General features: G+C 39.0%; 1 pseudogene; it reads left to right on the plus strand.

Moving 5' to 3' along the window:
- The first annotated feature begins 5970 nt into the window (after positions 1-5970).
- On the plus strand, positions 5971-6891 carry LOC101967339 (olfactory receptor 2B6-like; annotated as a pseudogene).
- The last annotated feature ends 5380 nt before the right edge of the window (positions 6892-12271 follow it).

The following is a 12271-nucleotide window of genomic DNA, read 5'->3' on the forward strand; positions in this document are numbered from 1 at the left end:
TCATAATAATGTGTCTTGGAGTTGGTCTATTATGGTGTTGTATGTTTGGGGTCCTGTAGGCTTCCAGAATTTGGCAGTCCATTCCATCTTTCATTTCTGGAAAGTTTTCTAAGATTATTTCATTCAATAGGTTGCTCATTACTTTGGTTTGGTCCTCTATACCTTCTTCTATCCCAATGACTCTTAAGTTTTTTTTTTTTTTTTTTTTTTTTAATCACATCCCATATCTCTTGGATATTTTGCTCCTGGTTTCTTACCAGCCTTTCTGCATTGACTATAGTCTTTTTAAGTTGATAAACTTTGTTTTCATTATCTGATGTTCTGACTTCTATTTGATCTAGTCTACTTGTAATATTCTCATTTGAGTTTTTGATTTGGTTTATGGTTTCCTCCATTTCTAGGATTAATGTTTGTTTTTTTTTTAATCTCTATCTCCTGGTAAAGTTCATTTTTTGCTTCTTGAATCTGCTTATGTAATTAATTTTCAAAGTATTCTTTCATTGTTTGGACTTGTTGTCTAATGACTTCTTTAAGATATCATTCCATCTGAATCAGGTATGCCTTGAGTTCTTTCTCTGTCCATTTTTCTAATGCCTCTCTGTTCTTCTGTAAATTTAAGTTGTCCTGCATTGTTTGTAATCATTTTTTACCTTGTTTTTTCATGGTACTCAAGTTACTTTCCAACTCTGTTTGACTGCTGTGTTTCTGTTTTCTCCTATAAATTTGTTTTGGTTTTGTATAGCTCCAAGATCTCTCCTTTGTGTTGGGAGACAATGTTTGGAGATGTTGGATTTAATTGTGATTCAAGGTAAATTCATTAGTTTCATTAAAGACCTACAGATTTTGATGGCATATAGAGAATTGATGTTTGAACTTAGGATTTTATGTTAAGGTCGGGTGATTTGATGGTTATGGAGGTTAGTATATCTTAGCTTCTTTGGGGGGTTGCTCAAATGCAGGCAGATATTAACAAGAGAATAAACAGGAGTACTTGTGGGTAGTTAAGGACTGAGGGGGACTATAGACCATCTCATAATATTCATCTAATTGCATTTAGTAAATTACACGTAATCGGAGTGGTCATGCTTGGGAGGAAAGATAGGGAAAAGGTAAGGATGCAAACCAAAAAAGAGAGAGGGAGAGAAGAAAGGAAGAGAAAAAAATAGAAAAGAAAAAGAAGAAAGGTTAAAAAATAATAAAACAAAGTAAAATAAAAATTACAATTAAAAAAAAAAAAAGCACTGTTAGGCTTCTATTTTCTTCACTTCCAGTAGGTGGAGCTGTGCCTTCCGGACCAAGATTTTGCCCTTGGGCTGTAGGAAACAATCCTTATGAGGCTGCTCCCTCCTCCCCCAGCTGGTGTCTCCCCAATCCTATACACTTAGGTTTATTCCTGGCCTCTAGTCTCCTCGTTTCTCCTGCCAGACAGGCCTTCCCCAGTGTGATACCTCTCCGCAGTTCAAGCTACACTCTGGGCCTTCAGTTTCCTGGATGTGGAGCACAGCTGTTGGGAACCAGCCCCCTATTTTTTTGATTCCCCCCAATAGCCACTCCTCTGGGAGCTGGCGAGACAGGTTTTGTTTTCCCAGCTGGTGGGAGGGGGGAGTTGGGGGTCAGATGCCTTTACCTTTCCCCATGCCTCTATTCACACTCACTCTGATAATCACGCCCCCCAGAAAGCCGGGGAGAGATTTTATGCGATTTCCCCGCTGTATGGGAGAAGGGCTAATTGTCACACACCTGTTCTATTGCTGAACTTGCTGCAATGGGGTCAGATCTGTCAGAAACTGGAGATGGTGGGGTCAGCTCTCCAAGATGATGACTGTTGGCTTCCTCGGTGGGGTGTCGGGTGTGGTGGGCAGATCTGGACTTTTTCTCTCCCCCATCTCAAACCTAGAACTCAGCCTGGAGCAATGTGTGGGCACAGTTGGCAGGACCCCACAGAATCCATAGCACTATTTCTCTGCATTGCTGGTACAACGGCGTGCAGGCTCTGGCTGCGGGGCGGGCTGCTGATCAATCAGCCTGAGTCTCCAGGTGCATGGTTCACTCATGATTGAGCCACAGTAACTGATCCTTGGATGTTGAAATCCTTCCTCTAGGTTTCAGTGCACCCCAGTTTTGCTGGAAATTTTTAACAAGATAGCTTCTGGCCATTCTAAACTAGATAATCACCTGCGCAGTGACTCTGTACATGGGGGTGATGCACTCTATTCGCCGCCATCTTCAGAGGTCTCCCCTTGAAAAATCATGATGCTATTGTGTGTGACTAATATTAACTGGAGAGACAGAAAAAGATAGGAGAATCCAAAAATAGATCAATCATCATTTCACCTTTTCCTTGTATAAGCATTTAATATTTTGAAGGTTGTTTTAAAATATCACGTAAATTTTTCTCATTGGAAAGATTACTTTTATGCTTCTATTTCAAATTCACATTTTGTTCCATTATCATCATTATTATGGATAATTAAAATCTATTTGAGTTATTCTAAGAGATAATGAACTAAGATAATTCAAGATATTCACATATAAATTCCCCAGAATCATTTATTCAAACTAGCTATACTCTAATTTTAATCATTTACTCTTTACTATTTATTTATTTTAATTGTATACTTTTTAAAATTATTGTTCAGTTTGTTCAGAAATGGGGTGAGTTCATTTTAATGAAATCTTTCAACACAGACTGACTTCAAGCCTTAGCCAGGAGGTAACTAATTGTACACCAGAAACATTCTCATGGAGAGCTTTGCTCCAAGGAACTTGTTCACTAACTCACCTGAGAGAAAGGTAAATGAATGGCCTATGTGATAACAATGCCCAAGAGGTCTCAGGAAATACATACAAATAGCACTACCAAAAATGCATGCTTGATATTTTCTATTATTGCCTTCCTAACCTACCTTTTTTTCTCTTTGGTATCCCATATCATCTGAAAAACTAACTTCTGAACAAAATATTTAAATACTCATTAATATACTATGATTTCTCTATTCTTTCCTGAAAGCTTGAAAAATTCAAGTGTCTTCCTTCATAATTTCTTTTTATTGAAGGATTTTTAACAAAATAAGGTGAGTAAAAAATGCATGTATTTAGAGGCCACTCATTTTAGGGAAGATTGGAATGTGTAGCAGATAGGTGGTAGCACCTAATATACATACAAGAGTCAGAGACCACTTTATTTAAGGAGTGTTTTCTAAATTTCAGAAATGCCTAATTTGTTGGCTCTAGGAACAATTAGTCTTCTCTCTGCAATCTCTTTTTTAATTTCTCACTTGGATCATACTTAGAGACATTAAAATTACAATAAAAACACACTCCACAAATATTAAATACCTGGATGATAGTATTAAGTGACTTAGCAGTAATGTGAATTTTTTACATATATGGTCACAATTTTATGGATTGACTTGTCTGTTTATTTCATCCAGAGGCCATGTCTTATATAAAATTGTTTTTATTTCTTCTAGTGATCTTTTACTATCTACAAAGCTGTACCTGATCAAATTATAAATAAAATACCATATGGTGTGAAAAGAAAGTATGTATTCAATAGGCTAGAACGAACGTATGAGTGAAAATACAAAGACTTCAACAGGAATACAGCCTGGCAACTTTTAACATGACTATAAACATTCATGGCTATCGATTACTATGTAGTAAAATAAGGATGGAAAAAATCACTGAAAATAGGGGAATCCAAATATCATGGAATCTAAGAGTTTAAAGTAATAAAATGTAATGAGAATAATATGGTGAGCATGATAAATATAAGAATAGTGCCAAAGTCTGGCTGGGCACAAAATCATGAGCCACTCACAGCCTTGTAGATTCAAACAGCAATTCTTCATTCCCGAACTCACACCGGCACTCTACAAGCACATTCTGGGTAAAAATCCACTGGCACTCTACATGCATGTTCTGGGGAATTCCACCTCTCCACTGGGCTCTGCATCCCAAAATACTCTCTGAATCCCGGGAGAACTCAATGGGAACTCAAGGAGTGAGTGCGCCTGAGGCAGCAGGATATGCCCTATTCCCAGCAGGGTACACCTTAAATCTGGAACCGCCCTAAACCCAAGGATTGGGACACTCCCTATTCCCAGCAGGATACACCCTAACCCTGGACCCACCCTAATCCAGCAGGATCCTCCCTAAACCTGGATTCACCCTGGTCCTTGAGCAGGGTCACCTTTCTCATGCAATGTCACTGCAAATGACCTGGGTCCAAGACAAGCCCATTTCCACAATGGAGAGTCCTTCCTCTAAGCAACATGGGGTAGGCTGACAAGGAAATTGCAGTGTGTCATTCTTACTTAGCTATGGCTCTCAGCAGAATAGGATTATAAAGTTTATATATATAATGCAAGGTTAAGTCATAGAGATCTCCAGGGAAATGCAAAAATCAGAGCTTTGGGGTCATCAGAAAAAATACACTTAATATGAAAAAAGTCCCCAATCACACAAATCTAGTGAAGTTGCTGACATCTGAATGTTCCTCAAGTTACATGAGATGTGGTTTCTATGAAACATACTTCACAAAGAACAAATATATAAAAAAATAATTTTTATATCTCAAAATAATGTTTTCCTTAGGGCATTAATTTTGTTTCTATGATCCTTTTAGCTGGAAACCAAAGAAATATGTCCTAAAAGTGAAAAAAAAATGATTTCAGGATTTGAATGTCTCTGGGTCTGAGTTGGCATGTCTCCTACAGAAGTTACCTGGTCTTAAAAAATGTACCTATATTTATATATAGTAAAAGGGTCACTGATAACTATCAAAATTCTTTTTCCTAAAAGAGGATAATAATTTCAATTCATAAAGAAACCCCACTAAAATGGATAGATTAACTAAAATTTAACATGATATATGAAATGCCCAGAACTTGGATGAGTTTTGCAAAGAAACATGTAAGTGCAAAAACAAATCCAAAAGTATGAAGAAACCTGACTTTTTAGCTTAACTTGTTGGATTTATAAAAGCAGTCATTGATAGCTTTTCAATATGAGAAAATTGATGTTGAATGTTTTTAAATTTCCTGCTCAATTTCAACTACCTAAGAATTTTGTGTTTAAATCTAATCTTTTCTCAATCCCCATAGAGAATACATAATTATTAAACTAATTAGAAAAACTTTCTTTCCCTTTTCTTCCTCCTTCCTTCTATCTTTTCTCCTTCTCTTTCTTTTTTCTTCCTTTCTTCTTTTTTTTCATTCTTTTCTCCCTCCCTCCCTTTGTCTCTCTCTCTCTCTCTCTCTCTCTCTCTCTCTCCCTTTCCCTCCCTCCCTCCCTCCCTCCCTCCCTATTGATTTATTTAGGGGAGACAGGGGTTTATTCCAAGGTCTAGCATGAGGTAGCTAATTCCTAAATATAGACCTATGTTCCTAACCCTGGACTAATCTATCTTGATGATACACATATCTCCAGGTTTCCTCTTCCTTAGTCTTCTACTCAGGCTACCTGAATATTTTTGTGATTCTTATCATTTTTCTAATGCTCTGCAACAATGATCCTTAACATGAAATCATAGAATTACTTGAACTTATCTACTTTTGTCAGACACCTGAAGATAGGAAACAACAAATTTTATATTAAACTACTCAATTGACTTTTATTCTGTAAAATTTGAAATCATTATTATGAAGTTTCTAAAATACAGTCACTTGTATTTATCATTCAGGCCTCACCAGAGAAAAAAAAGATAGCTATTATCAAACTTGTAACACAGGAGAATAAATTCAGTTTCAGAATGCTTGGGTTACTTGTTGACAAATACTTTTAATTTTTTTGTATTAATGAAGGAAAATTAGATGACCTGGTCTGAATTCTTTGTGTTATTTCAAAACGAAATTACTGTGTACTATAATCTATGAGTACAAACATATGAATTGTTGTGGTTTTTCTCTTCCCATAAATCTAAATTTTTTGGTACATCTCTACCATAGGTGAAATAAGTTGAAGAGTATGGGGCGAATTAATGAAAGCCACCCTGACAAGTTCATTCTACTAGGCTTAGCTGACCGTCCTTGGACAGAGCTTCCTCTATTTGCTATCCTTCTGAAAACATATCCCATGGCCCTGATGGGAAACATGTCCATCATTCTGGTGTCCAAGTTAGATTCCAGTCTAGACAGTCCCATGTATTTCTTCCTCACCAATCTCTCCTTTTTGGACATGTTTAACCACAAACATTGTGCCTCAGATGCTGTTAAACCTGAGAAGCTCTGAGACCATTAGCTATATGGGATGTGTAGTTCAGCTCTATTTCTTCAGTATAATGTGGAGTACAGAATGTCTTCTCTTGGCTCTCATGTCTTTTGATCGCTATGTGGCCATCTGCAGACCTCTGCACTACACTCTCATCATGAACCAGCGTATTTGCCTTCTATTAGCATCAATTGTGTGGTTGGGTGGTATCACCTATGCTATCTCAGAGGTCACAACTACACTGCAGTTGCCACTGTGTGGCATGAATAAACTGGATCACTTGGTGTGTGAGATTCCAGTTCTGTTAAAGACTGCCTGTGGTGAAAAAGAAGTTAATGAATTCATGGTGTGTATTTTTATGTTAGCTGTTCCTCCTTAATTCTTGCCTCCTATGCTAGTATTGCACATGCTGTACTTAACATTAAATCTTCTGAAGGAAAGAAAAAGGCCATCAGGACATGTTCCTCTCATCTTGTTGTGGTTCTCTTATTTTATTGTCCATCCATCAGCATGTACCTTCAGCGCCCTTCATCCATTACAAAGGACCAGCCCAAGTTCATGGCCCTCTTCTATGGAGTGATGACTCCTACAGCCAACCCGTTCATCTACACCCTGAGGAATAAGGAAGTAAAGCGGATATTAAACAACCTGGTGAAGAGCATTTTCAACTCAAAATAAACAAATTTAGATATAAAATGAAGTTATAATAATGGGAGGATTATAAAAGTTTCTCTTATATCTCATTCATATCCTAAATTTCAGGTTACAAGTTCCTTTTGCAAAATCTATCATATTTATTATGTTATTTATTATCACATTAGGCAAGAATAATACTTGGCTAATATGCACCACTATGGTCACACTGTTCTTGAAAATACATTAAAATAATTCCATTTGGCTGGTTCATACTGAAATAGTAACTTTGTAAAGTTGCAAAAAAAAAGGCTAAACTATAAATTTCAATATAATTGTATTATCTCTATTTAGACCTCATAAAAATGGAATGATGATAATTTATTGAGAGACTTTCCAGAAATGTCACTAGATAAACATTTCATCACTCTGTGAGTTGTCCCAATCCAGAAATGTCACTTGATAAACATTTCATCACTCTGTGAGTTGTCCCAACCCTATGTGGACAACCCAGCTAAACTATGTATTTTACATAATCTACTCTATGCTGTCAGAGATGGTTGAATCTTAAAATTTCATCAACTTAAATTATGTGAATTATTTTGCTTCTTGAAAAAAGCTTTGCTATATTTGTTTAGCAAATATGTACTCAGTGATTTTGTATTATTAATTAAATAATTTATAACTGCTAGAAGGGATAAGATGGTGAAACACAGAAGAGAGTACTTTCCAGATGCTCCATGTATCTGAATTGAATGGGAGGAAATTCTCCTTCTCAAAAAATTGGATGAGTGAGGAAATTCATTGTAATTTAATACTGGACAGTCAGTGACACTGAAAGACTCAGAGATTTTGATGTTTCAAATAAAAGATAAGAAAAGGTTGATCAGCCACATTGCAGAAATCAGGGTAACACAACACAATGGACAAGTTTGTCACAAAAATACCTTTAGAGTAAAAATATGGTCTAGCCAGGCTGGCAACCTGAGCTGGGTTCACAAGAGCTGGCTGCACCAATAACTTAAGAAAACAGCGAAAGAAGCATATAACACACAGAAATACCCTTTGCTTATAGAAATCAGGGAAGGCTCTTGACCTTAAGGGTCCATTGGAGAAAGAGTGAGACAGTTGAAAATTTCTTATTTATTGGGGAGAAAGACATTCAAGAAAGTTCAACCCCAAAGAGCCAAGGGATTGGGTTTTATGGGGGTGTAGCCCAGTCTCATTGGGTGACACCCACTTCCAAAACTTCCTTCCTATGCTCAGCAGAGATGGGATCCACCTGCTTACAGGTGCAGTAGAAGCCAGTATCCACAATTCCATTGCTCAAGGCTAAGGGTACTCAGCTTCTAAGCAGCATCTCCCAACAATGACATATGGTTTGGTGGTTTCCACCCTGATCTCTCATCTTTGACTCCTATCAGAGTGAAGGCAAATGACAGTGACTTCACTCTGAGTTTTATAAGGGTTGTGGAAGGTGACTTAATTTATCAGGCTATGCCTGATAACAATATTGAAGGGCTCTGTAGGCTTGCCTGGTGGGGACCACAGTTTTATTTTAAAATGGACTTGCTTAGGCTAAGGCCATCCTTACACCTGGGCACAATCCTCTGCACCTGTTTTAGTTGTACTAGTCCAAGCATACACTGGGCCCCAAATAAGACAAGTGCTGGGTCAGGCTGGCAATGCCCTTTATGATCTTTCAAACTCTTGCCTCTGCAAACTGCTATGGGGCCACTTGCAGATGATAGCCACAGCAACTCTCCACTCATCAGCCAGAGATTCTGATCAATTATTTGTGAGATCAGGCAGTGGGCGGCGACTAAAGGCAGATTTAAAAAGGACCTTGGAACAAGAGACTTACTCATGGGTGGAACTCTATCAGACTACAGAGTGGACAGGAAGAGGGTCTGAGGAGAAAAGGGGGAAGGGGATGGGGGGAAGGGCTTGACCTTACTGGAATTTTATGGGGCTCACAGCAGGAAAGGAAAGGCTTGGGACAGGAAAAGGTGTTTTTAGAGTCTCTTGTCCTGCTGGAGTTGGTCAGGGGAGCTGGCTGAACTCCAGAATTGGCCAGGAGACCCTGTTGATTGACAGGCGGTAGCAAGGAGATCCCGCTGATTTACAGACATTTCCATGGGTGCCTGATTGATGTTTCTTTCCTGTATTCAGGCTGCTTGGTGCTTTGTTCCTAAGTCACTGCCACCAACCTGACCACATTATTTTTGTTGTTGTTATTATTATTATTGGTTCTGGGGATTGATCTGAGGGACATTCAACTTATGAGGCACATTCACAGCCCTATTTCGTATTTTATTTAGAGACAGGATCTCACTGAGTTGCTTAGTGCCTCACCATTGCTGAGGCTGGCTTTGAACTCATGATCCTCCTGCCTCAGCCCCTCACACCACTGGGATTACAGGCGTGCCCCTCACCCCCCCCCCCGTGCCAGGCCTAATGAATTTTTAATGATCAACTTGTCCCACCTTCTTTGTGTCAGTTATGATCAACCTCCCACTCTATTCCTCATCTTATTCCAAGCCATTTTATTCACTCATCTCTTTCTATCTACCCCTAACCTCTGTTGTGGGCTGATGATTCTGAGGATGATAACACCAATCAAGCTGATGTGTCTCTAATGTATTATTTCTTATGATTAAAGTTTTGAAGTTCTGTATCTCTGTGATTATTTTACTAATATTGCATTTTAGTGAAATCCCTAGAGAAGAAATACTCCTGCTGAATCTTGAGCTGAGCAGCAATTAGAGAGTGCACCCTGTAAAGCAGAAAGGGTCATGTGAGATCAGGAGCCATGGAACTAGAATGAGGCATCAAAAGGTTTATTGGGGGGGGTGCTCTCAGTTGAGGTTCACCAGTCCTCTGTGAAAGGGTGAGGGAGGCAAGAATAATGCTAATAAGGGAAACTGTAGGTAGGAGGGCCAAGGCCATTTAAGTTGCAGCTACTGATAGTAAATTGGCCCAGCTGAGTTTAGGCAGATCATGTCTACCATGGGTTGGTCAAGGCTGATTGAATTGACAGGGCAATTGCTTCCCCCAGCAGGAACCATGGCAGTCATGGTGGTTGGGGTCCAGTTGCCATATCAGCTTCTGATTGGCCATTTCGGGTATTCTCAGCCACTTAGAAAGTCCTTGCCCACAGCCAGACCCCATGAGAGAAGAGGGGGAAGGGAAGCCTGCTGACCTAATATCCCCTTCCTCTAATTTTCCATTTTTCATCAGTTTCACCTTGAGTATTTGAGAATATTGGCCAGGTATTTTGTAGAATGGTTCTTAGTTGTTATTTGAGTGTCCTTCCTAATGATGAGAGTAGGGAATAAGGATGTGGGGGAGAAGAAAGCAGAGGGTAAGTGCCCTTCTCATCCCTTCACTGTAGTGGGTGCACAGTACCTATATGGCTTCATTGATAGTTGTGCAAAAATTAATTACTTGATGAAGGTACTGTTCTCAGTATATATACTTACATTTAAAATTTTTATGTCTCAGTACTGTATTCCTTCAAAGACACTGTAGAAGAAGAGAGATTAAGTTTTGCCTCTCAGAAGGGGAGTATTTATTTATCTACAAGGAAAATTTCTCTTTCCCTTAATTTGCTTATTGATTTGATTATTTATTCATATGAATATAGATTCAGGAATATTTATTTTATAATTCAGGTTATAATTCAATACATGCCATTTATTTTGATGCCCAAATGCTCCAGCTGCTTTGTCCCTTGGACATGCTCTCATCCATTTGTTTTTCTGGCATATCTGGTACAACTACTGAAGGATATGGAAATTAAGTTCAAGGACATTTCCCCTAAGCTTTTGACATTTAAAATCCCAGGCCTCAGCCAGACCTAAGGAACACAAAAGGAACTCCACCTAATTGGCCCCTGACCACCTGCCCTAATGGATCACCTGACCCCAATAAAATAAGCCCCAGTGAATTCCCTATTCACATCTTGCTCCACCATAAAGGAAGCCTATGTAACCCAGACACTGGCTTCAGCCTGCCACCATTTCTGCCTGTAAAATGAGCCCCACCAGGTTCCATCATTTGACTTCACCACTAAATACTGAAAAAAGAAAAGCTTGCTGATCAGAGCTTTGCTTCCCCATCTCCTGTCTTCATCATGTGATCGTCCTTTGTCCTAACAACTAAAATAGTCTTCTTTTGTATATTGTTTACCCCAGACATAGTATGAGGATGGCCTTAGGCCTGAACTTAAGCAATTCTATTTTAAAAACTCCAGTTTGAAACCTGCAGTCTCAGTAGGCACACCAGTATGGCCTCAGACAAGTCACTTCCCCCTCACCCTCATAAACAGAGTGAAGCCTCTGGCAAGCTGTCCTGGCCTAATAAGAGGGAAGCCCAGAAGATCAGGGTAGAGACCACCAGACCAGATGTTTCTGACCCCACAGTAAATGATGTCATGGAGAAGTCCTGGTAGTTGATAAGGATTGAAAGGGGGGTCAAAAGGCCTCAAATTTAGTATAAATAATAGAGCTAATGAACAGGGATTTAGCCAGCCAAAACAAGGATGGACTTAAGTTGGAGGGCCTGGTGAGGACCTGGGCTGACATCCCATCAATCATCATCATTTTCCTGATCCTTTGCATGATCCTCACTGCTCTCAAACTCTACTGCTTCATCTGGACCTTGGCGAGAGTTGCAACTTCTCCCTATGACCCACTCCTCAACTGATCATCCACTCCACACCAGGAGAAGCCTGTCTTGGTTCCAGAACTGATGACCATGGTGTGAGTGAGTGTGTGTCTTCTGGACCTAAAGTCTAAGGCTTAAGACTTTTGAATTCGGCCTGCAGAGGGAATGTCTGTCATTATCCTGTCATGATTAAGTGTGTTCTTAGTGCTTAGAATTAATCTAGAATTGTTTGCTGTGAATTAATTAATCTAGAATTATTTGTTGTGAATTGATTATGTCTATTGCAGTGCCTAGCATTAAGGATGTTTGTTTTCTTGATTAAAAACCTATAGAGTAAAATTGTATTGAGTATTTTAAGTGAATAAAGCATTGAAAAGAGCAGAAGTGCATGACATTCCTTATTTCTCCCCAACTGCATACATCGAAATTTGTCTCCTAAGGACACATAGCATGTATTTTGTCAGGGGGAGCCGCCTTAGAAAACACTGACTTCAAACAAAAGAGAGCTTTATTTACCTGGCCAGGCACTATTACCTATCCATAGAGACTGATGCTCTGAGGGAGAACAGCAGCTTCTTGGCCTGTGTCTTGGGAATACAAGGTCAAAAACCAAAACTCAGTGGATTGTTTAGTGTCATGTAAACAAGCCAATCACAGAAGTTAAAACAGTAACTAGTGGGACCTAAGCAAGACTGGAATTTTCCAGTTAGCAAGCAAGCAAGTTAAGTAAGCTAACAAAAGCAGTTAGCTTAACCAC

This window comes from Ictidomys tridecemlineatus, chromosome 8 (genome assembly GCF_052094955.1).
Source record: "Ictidomys tridecemlineatus isolate mIctTri1 chromosome 8, mIctTri1.hap1, whole genome shotgun sequence".
Classification (NCBI taxonomy): domain Eukaryota; kingdom Metazoa; phylum Chordata; class Mammalia; order Rodentia; family Sciuridae; genus Ictidomys; species Ictidomys tridecemlineatus.